The sequence below is a fragment of the Neoarius graeffei genome, chromosome 14 (assembly GCF_027579695.1).
Source record: "Neoarius graeffei isolate fNeoGra1 chromosome 14, fNeoGra1.pri, whole genome shotgun sequence".
NCBI lineage: Eukaryota > Metazoa > Chordata > Actinopteri > Siluriformes > Ariidae > Neoarius > Neoarius graeffei.
In genome coordinates, this window is record NC_083582.1 from 70,021,008 (window position 1) to 70,031,055 (window position 10,048).

The following is a 10,048-nucleotide window of genomic DNA, read 5'->3' on the forward strand; positions in this document are numbered from 1 at the left end:
TGCCCACTGCTCTGGGTATGTATGTTCACTGCCCACTTGTGTGTGTGTGTGTGTGTGTGTGTGTGTGTTCACTGCTTCAGATGGGCTAAATGCAGAGAAAGAATTTCACTGTGCTCTAATATATACGTGACAAATAAAGGCTTCTTCTTCTAATCAGAGATGGGTGGCCCACCTCCCGCAGCCCATACCCTTGAATTGTGCTAATTTTCAAATATATGCTGATCGAGACTCACTGAGCAGCTCTCCCTCACATATCCATGCCCCCCTCATTAGCTTTTTAGCATTTTTCAGAATTATACAGTGGATCAAGTTCAGCTCAGAGCTGTGGGTGAAGTTATACTTTAATCACAAGGTACGATTCAGAAACTGTATCAAGTGAGTTGGTTTCCTTAAAAGTGACTCATTTTAGAGAATCGATTCCAAATAAATCCAACATTTAGGAAATTAACTCTATAGTCATTATTGGTAGTAGTAATAATAGTACAGTGCCTTGCAAAAGTATTCATACCCCTTGGTGTTTGTTCTGTTTTGCTGCATTACAAGCTGGAATTAAAATGGATTTTTGGAGGGTTAGCACCATTTGATTCACACAACATGCCTACCACTTTAAAGGTGCACATTGTTTTTTTTTTATTGTGACACAAACAATAATTAAGATGAAAAAACAGAAATCTGGAGTGTGCATAAGTATTCACCCCCTTTCGTATAAAACCCCTAAATAAGAGCTGGTCCAACCAATTCACTTCATAAGTCACATAATTAGTTGATTAAGATCCACCTGTGTGCGATCAAAGTGTCACATGATCTGTCACATGATGTCTGTATAAATCAATCTGTTCTGGAAGGACCCTGACTCTGCAACACTACTAAGCAAGCAACATAGAAACCAAGAAGCCTCCAAACAGGTTAGAGACAAAATTGTGAAGTATAGATCAGGGTTGGGTTATAAAAAATATCCCAAACTTTGAATATCCCACGGAGCTCCATTAAATCCATTATAGCAAAATGGAAAGAATATGGCACCACTACAAACCTGACAAGAGAAGGCCGCCCACCAAAACTCACAGAGCAAGGAGGGCATTAATCAGAGATGCAACAAAGACACCAACGATAATGCTGAGGGAGCTGCAAAGATCCACAGCGGAGACTGGAGTATCTGTCCATAGGACCACTTTAAGCTGGACACTCCACAGAACAGAGCTTTATGGAAGAGTGGCCAGAAAAAAAGTCATTGCTTAAAAAATCATGTTTGGAGTTTGCCCAACAGCATGTGGCAGACTCCCCAAACACATGGAAGAAGATGAGACAAAAATTGAACTTTTTGGCCATCATGGGAAATGCCATGCATGGCGCAAACCCAACACCCTGAGAACACCATCCCTACAATGAAGCATGGTTGTGGCAGCATCATGCTGTGGGGATATTTTTCATCTGCAGGGACAGGAAAGCTGGTCAGGACTGAAGGAAAGATGGATGGCACTAAATACAGGGCAATTCTGGAGGAAAACTTGTTTGAGTCAGCCAGAGGTTTGAGACTGTGACAAAGGTTCACGTTCCAGCAGGACAATGACCCTAAACATACTGCTAAAGCTACACTAGAGTGGTTTAAAAGGAAACATTTAAATGTCTTGGAATGGCCTAATCAAAGCCCAGACCTCAATCCAACTGAGAATCTGTGGCATAACTTGAAGATTGCTGTGCACCAACGCAACCCATCTAACTTGAAAGAGTTGGAGCAGTTTGGCCTTGAGGAATGGGCAAAAATCCCAGTGGCTAGATGTGCTAAGCTAATAGAGACATACCCCAAGAGACTTGCAGCTGTAATTACAGCAAAAGATGGCTCTATAAAGTATTGACTTTTTTGGGGGGAGGGGAGACTTATACACACTCCAGATTTCTGTTTTTTCATCTAAATTATTGTTTGTGTCACAATAAAAAAGAATGTGTACCTTTAAAATGGTAGGCATGTTGTGTAAATCAAATGATGCTAACCCCCAAAAAATCCATTTTAATTCCAGCTTGTAATGTGACAAAACAGGACAAACACTAAGGGGGATGAATACTTTTGCAAGGCACTGTATGACTAATAGTAGCTGTATGTACAGTATGTGGGTGCAGTACTGTGCAAAAGCTTTATACTGGGAAAAGACTACACAAATTCATCCCAGTTTTGATATGAGTTTGTCATGTCCGACAAATTGCCAGTGTCAGGCCTGAATATGAATGTCGGGAATGACTGAACAGGCCTTGTAGTATGACATAATCAAAGAACATCAGTGAGACCTAGACAAAAAGTCTATCATGTCAGAATTTTTTTTTTTAAATATTATTACTGGGAAATACACCACTTGTATTTTTCATACGTGCTTCATCCAGGACATGGAGAACCAAAACCGTGATATACAGTGGTGCCTGAAAGTTTGTGAACCCTTTAGAATTTTCTATATTTCTGCATAAATATGACCTAAAACATCATCAGATTTTCACACAAGTCCTAAAAGTAGATAAAGAGAACCCAGTTAAACAAATGAGACAAAAATATTATACTTGGTCATTTATTTATTTATTGAGGAAAATGATCCAATATTATATAATCTGTGAGTGGCAAAAGTATGTGAACCTCTAGGATTAGCAGTTAATTTGAAGGTGAAATTAGAGTCAGGTGTTTTCAATCAATGGACAATCAGGTGTGAGTGGGCACCCTGTTTTATTTAAAGAACAGGGATCTATCAAAGTCTGATCTTCACAACACATGTTTGTGGAAGTGTATCATGGTGCAAACAAAGGAGATTTCTGAGGACCTCAGAAAAAGCGTTGTTGATGCTCATCAGGCTGGAAAAGGTTACAAAACCATCTCTAAAGAGTTTGGACTCCACCAATCCACAGTCAGACAGATTGTGTACAAATGGAGGAAATTCAAGACCATTGTTACCCTCCCCAGGAGTGGTTGACCAACAAAGATCACTCCAAGAGCAAGGCGTGTAATAGTCGGCCAGGTCACAAAGGACCCCAGGGTAACTTCTAAGCAACTGAAGGCCTCTCTCACATTGGCTAATGTTAACATTCATGAGTCCACCATCAGGAGAACACTGAACAACAATAGTGTGCATGGCAGGGTTGCAAGGAGAAAGCCACTGCTCTCCAAAAAGAACATTGCTGCTCGTCTGCAATTTGCTAAAGATCACGTGGACAAGCCAGAAGACTATTGGAAAAATGTTTTGTGAATGGATGAGACCAAAATAGAACTTTTTGGTTTAAATGAGAAGTGTTATGTTTGGAGAAAGGAAAACACTGCATTCCAGCATAAGAACCTTATCCCATCTGTGAAACATGGTGGTGGTAGTATCGTGGTTTGGACATGTTTTGCTGCATCTGGGCCAGGACGGCTTACCATCATTGATGGAACAATGAATTCTGAATTATACCAGTGAATTCTAAAGGATGTCAGGACATCTGTCCATGAACTGAATTTCAAGAGAAGGTGGGTCATGCAGCAAGACAACAACCCTAAGCACTCAAGTCGTTCTACCAAAGAATGGTTAAAGAAGAATAAAGTTAATGTTTTGGAATGGCCAAGTCAAAGTCCTGACCTTAATCCAATCAAAATGTTGTGGAAGTTATTGCTGCACAAGGGGGGGTCACACCAGATACTGAAAGCAAAGGCTCACATACTTTTGCCATTCACAGATATGTAATATTGGATCATTTTCCTCAATAAATAAATGACCAAGTATAATATTTCTGTCTCATTTGTTTAACTGGGCTCTCTATCTATTTTTAGGACTTGTGTGAAAATCTGATGATGTTTTAGGTCGTATTTATGCAGAAATATAGAAAATTCTAAAGGGTTCACAAACTTTCAAGCACCACTGTAAATCTCTATATGTCACTTGTGAGGAAATCGATGAATTGTTTTGATAAAGTTAGGTACTTTTTGTTTGTGAATGTGTCGATTCCAAAAAAGTTGGGACAAAGTACAAATTGTAAATAAAAACGGAATGCAATAATTTACAAATCTCTAAAACTGATATTGTATTCACAATAGAACATAGACAACATATCAAATGTCGAAAGTGAGACATTTTGAAATTTCATGCCAAATATTGTCTCATTTGAAATTTCATGACAGCAACACATCTCAAAAAAGTTGGGACAGAGGCAATAAGAGGCTGGAAAAGTTAAAGGTACAAAAAAGGAACAGCTGGAGGACCAAATTGCAACTCATTAGGTCAGTTGGCAATAGGTCATTAACATGACTGGGTATAAAAAGGGCATCTTGGAGTGGCAGCAGCTCTCAGAAGTAAAGATGGGAAGAGGATCACCAATCCCCCTAATTCTGCGCTGACAAATAGTGGAGCAATATCAGAAAGGAGTTTGACAGTGTAAAATTGCAAAGAGTTTGAACATATCATCATCTACAGTGCATAATATCATCAAAAGATTCAGAGAATCTGGAAGAATCTCTGTGCGTAAGGGTCAAGGCCGGAAAACCATACTGGGTGCCCATGATCTTCGGGCCCTTAGACAGCACTGCATCACATACAGGCATGCTTCTGTATTGGAAATCACAAAATGGGCTCAGGAATATTTCCAGAGAACATTATCTGTGAACACAATTCACCGTGACATCCGCCGTTGCCAGCTAAAACTCTATAGTTCAAAGAAGCAGCCGTATCTAAACATGATCCAGAAGTGCAGACGTCTTCTCTGGGCCAAGGCTCATTTAAAATGGACTGTGGCAAAGTGGAAAACTGTTCTGTGGTCAGACGAATCAAAATTTGAAGTTCTTTATGGAAATCAGGGACGCCGTGTCATTCAGACTAAAGAGGAGAAGGATGACCCAAGTTGTTATCAGCGCTCAGTTCAGAAGCCTGCATCTCTGATGGTATGGGGTTGCATTAGTGCGTGTGACATGGGCAGCTTACACATCTGGAAAGACACCATCAATACTGAAAGGTATATCCAGGTTCTAGAGCAACATATGCTCCCATCCAGATGACGTCTTTTTCAGGGAAGACCTTGCATTTTCCAACATGACAATGCCAAACCACATACTGCATCAATTACAGCATCATGGCTGCGTAGAAGAAGGGTCCGGGTACTGAACTGGCCAGCCTGCAGTCCAGATCTTTCACCCATAGAAAACATTTGGCGCATCATAAAACGGAAGATACAACAAAAAAGACCTAAGACAGTTGAGCAACTAGAATCCTACATTAGACAAGAATGGGTTAACATTCCTATCCCTAAACTTGAGCAACTTGTCTCCTCAGTCCCCAGACGTTTACAGACTGTTGTAAAGAGAAAAGGGGATGTCTCACAGTGGTAAACATGGCCTTGTCCCAACTTTTTTGAGATGTGTTGTCGTAATAAAATTTAAAATCACCTAATTTTTCTCTTTAAATTATACATTTTCTCAGTTTAAACATTTGATATGTCATCTATGTTCTATTCTGAATAAAATATAGAATTTTGAAACTTCCACATCATTGCATTCCGTTTTTATTTACAATTTGTACTTTGTCCCAACTTTTTTGGAATTGGGGTTGTAAAAAGAAAATCACACGTTGGCTTGAAGATATGAAGTTTATCTTCTTGTGTTGAAAAACTCATATTTTTCATACAAAATACTTCATATAATTTTTTTCGCGGTGCAGTTTCCATCAAATCTTGCGCTCTGATTAGCTGGCGAGCGGGTCAGTATCCCATGGTACAGACCCCAGTTACAGACCCCTGTTACGGACCTTTGGCGACTCACTCGTTCACAACAACAAAAACAAACATAGTAGAATTTTTTGTCAACATTTATCTTTTTTTTAATAAGATTTATTTATAAGATTATCAAAAATCTTATAAATTTTTGCCAGCAGTTCTCAGGAGAATAGCATTAATTTTACAGCATGGATAGTGATAACGACAGTCTTCACAGCGAAAGCGAGTTTTATTACCCTGAGGAAGAAGAAATAAAAGAAAACATTTCAGGAGAAAGCTAAAAACCTCTAACTTGCTAACGCTGAGCAAAAACATGGCTAAATCCTGAATGACTCCTATTTGTATAAATAGGGGACTACATAGGTGGCAAAATGTAGCTTTTTTCCTGCCATGGAAGTGCACTTGTATACCGAGGAGGAAGCAATTTGCATTACAGCCGTGAATGAGGATTCAAAATGGCAGCTCGGCTCGGTTTTCCCTTTCGGGCGCTCTCGTTTTCTGTTAGAATTTGATAAAGAAAAAATCAATATATTATTTACCAGCTTAAGGTAGGTCTATATGGTGAAATACCATGACCTCGGCCTTGAATACTGACCTCGGCCCAGAAGGCCTCAATCAGTACTTTCAAGACCTCGGTCACGGTATTTCATGATACAGACCTCCCAGCTGGTAAATGACATATATGAAACATTCTAATGTAATTTTATAAATATTTTCCAATATTTCAATCCAATGATGTCACTCCGAGTGTTTTCCCGCTGACTAGACACGTGTTGTCAAAATGGCGAACCGGTTCAAAATTAAAATTCTTTTGAGTAACTTGCCTTTTTTTTGTGGATGTGTCCATATAATATAAATAACATTACACGGTGGTGCAAAGATATGAAGTTTACAGTATATTCTCATGTTGAAAATACTTTCACTCATTCACTTCACTCACTGGTGAAATATACATTCACCTCTTGAAGATAAACTTTTTATCTTTGCACAACTGTGTAATATCTTCTGTGTAGGATAACTCTGATGTGTTCCATGATAGCCATGATTGACAATTTCTTAGCCCTCCTCCCTGATGATATGCAAGGATATGAACAATAATTGGTTGGGGCCAAACTTGTAGTGTTTTCAGTCTCCTGACTAAGACACAGCAAGAATTTGTGGCACTATGATTGCCTAATCTGACATAGTGACCAGTGTGAAAGATGAAAATATTATGTAGTCTGATCCTGCCATTAGGCACCATATTTTAACAAACTTTGTTATAGAATTTTTACGACTTCTACATTATCAAATCAATAGAAAACATTTTAGATTTCCAAACATTACGTTTCCAGCAAAAAATTTAATGTTACAGAAAAAAGTTTGTATGTCAGTAAATAAAGCAGCATGTTATGTAAGAGACTACTTTTCTGATGGAAAAAAAACATAATGAAGGCTGCTGGGTTTTGCTGCAAAAATAAGAAATAAGTGCGACAATCAAAATCTCCAGAAGAACTGTGGCTCGTTTTGCAAGATGCTCAGAAAAACTTGCAGCTTGTTTTCTTATAAAACTGCAAGTTTGGGCCTTTTAGTTCCAGTGAGGAGAAATCTTAATTCAACAGGATACAAATACTGTACATGTTATACAACTGTGTGCTTCCAACATTGTGGCAACAGTTTAGGGAAGACATATGGGTGAGATGGTCAAGTGTCCACAAACCTTTCGCCATATCCAACCCCAAATCAGAAAAGGTTGGGACGGTATGTTGAAATTGAAATTAAAATGAAAACAATGCTTTGTCTCTAAATTGACCGTAGGTGTGAATGGTTGTCTGTGTCTATGTGTCAGCCCTGTGATGACCTGGCGACTTGTCCAGGGTGTACCCCGCCTTTCGCCCGTAGTCAGCTGGGATAGGCTCCAGCTTGCCTGCGACCCTGTAGAACAGGATAAAGCGGCTAGAGATAATGACATGAAATGAGACAATGCTTTGTAAATAATCACTGAGCCGTATTTCACTCAAGACAATACAACAGCACATTATTTGGTGTTTTACCTCATGTACTTTACTGGTTTTCAAAATAAACACTTATTTCAATTTTGATTCTTGCAAAACATTTCAAAAAAAGTTGGGACGGTAAAACGTTTACCACTTTATAATGTTTCCATTCCTTCTCACAACACTTAAAAGATGTTTAGGGATTGAAGACACCAAGTGATGAAGTGTTTCAGGTGTTATTTTGTCCCAGTCTTCCTGCAAACAAGTCTTAAGGTGTGCAACAGTACAGGGTCGTCAGTGTCATATTTTTCATTGCAAAATTCACCACACATTCTCTATTGGGGACAGAGAGGACACACCTTCTTCTTCCACAGCCACGCCTTTGTAATGTGTGCAGAATGTGGTTTTGCATTGTCTTGTTGAAATCTTCCTGGAAAAGATGTTGTCTTGAAGGCAGCATATCTCACTGTACTTTTCTGCATTAATGCTCCATCACAGAAGTGTAAGTTGCCTTTGCCAAGGGCACTGACACAACCCCATAACATGACACACCCTGGCTTTTGGACTTGTTCCTGGTAACAGTCTGGATGGTCCTTTTTGTCTTTGATTCAGAGCACACGGTGTCCATTTCTTCCAAAAAATACCTGGAATACTGATTCGTCTGACCACAATACACGTTTCCACTGTGTGATGGTCCATCCCAGATGCCTCCGAGCCCAGAGCACACAACATCCAATGACGGTCAACGGCACTTCTGGACACAGTTAACATAAGGCTTCCTTTTTCAAAAGCAAAGATTTAACTGGCATTTATGGATGTAACTCTGTATTGTAGTGCTTGATAAAGGTTTGCTAAAGTAATCCCGAGCCCATGTGGTTATATAGGCTATAGATGAATGACGGTTCTTGATGCAGTGCCGTCTGAGGGATCAGAGATCACAGGGGTTCAGATTAGGCTTGTGCCCTTGCCCTTTACACACTCAAAATTCCTTCAGATTCCTTGAATCGTTTAATGATATTATGCACCGTAGAGGGTGAAATATCCAAATCCTTTCATATTTTTCTTTGAATAACATTGTTTTTAAACATTTCAATAATTTTCTCATGCATTTGTTAACAAACTGGAGATCCTCAGACCATCTTTGCTCCTCAAAGACTAGGCCTTTTCTGGATACTGATTTTATACCAAGTCATGATTAATCACCTGTTGACATCACCTGTTTCAAATCACATCATTGTTTAATTGTTTTACCTCATTACTAGCCCTAAATTTCCCCGTCTCAACTTTTCTTGTAATGTGTTGTAGGCCTGAAACGCAGGAACGGATGTATATTAACAAATTAAATGAAGTTGACCAGACAAAACAAGAAATATTTTGGGTTGATACTGTCTATAATGAAATACAAGTCAAAGTAAATTTAGAAATCACTGCTTTCTTTCTTTATTTTCCATACCATTCTAACTTTTTTTCTGACTTGATTATAGTATATATCCTGATGTTTGCTAACAAAAAAGTGCTACATCTTGGTAACAAAATCAGATTCATATGTTTATTACTTTGAAATAATGTAAAATTTAGAAAACAAAACAGTGAGTACAAATATTGTTTTTAATTTTGGACCAAGTGATTATTACTGTTAATGGTTAACTCATGATTTACAGACATACGTATCTTGTAATGTAATTTATCCTGATATCGTGGAGGGGAAAGGAAGGCATTAGGCCCCACACTGTTTTGTTTTCAAAAGAATTATATGGTATAAAGAATGTAACTTTATTAAAAGTGTAATAGAACAAACAAACAAACAAACACATAATTACAAATTTACTGGCATCAAATCCAATTATAAAAATGCAAAAATTTTCCAACAAGTCAACTTTTTTTTTAACAGTAAAGCTGATTCCCTGCAGGTTTGGGGCAATAAGCCCCCAGCAGAAGAGTTCAACTTTCAATTTCTATTTCATTTTACTGGGTTCAGTTGTCATGCCTTCTGATTGGCTCCTGAGTAATCTGCAATAGTGTCTGATGTGCTGGTGATAAAGTCCATGCATTTTCAATGTAGAGGGGTCAAATACCCCAGAGTGCCTAATGCCCTCCTTTCCCCTAATTGTCATTTTGCCTAGCCACAGTGCATTCCAGTGAAGGGAAATTGTAATTCTACATCATACAACGACATCTATGACCATTGTATGCTTCCAACTTTGTGGCAACAGTTTGGGGAAGAACCATGTATGGTTGTGATAATCATGTGTCCAGATACTTTTGGCCATATAGTGTGTATTCCATGAAATCCAGTCGTACATGAGTGGATGGCTATAAGCCGTGTATGATGATATTGAGTGGAATAACTGGTTTATTCT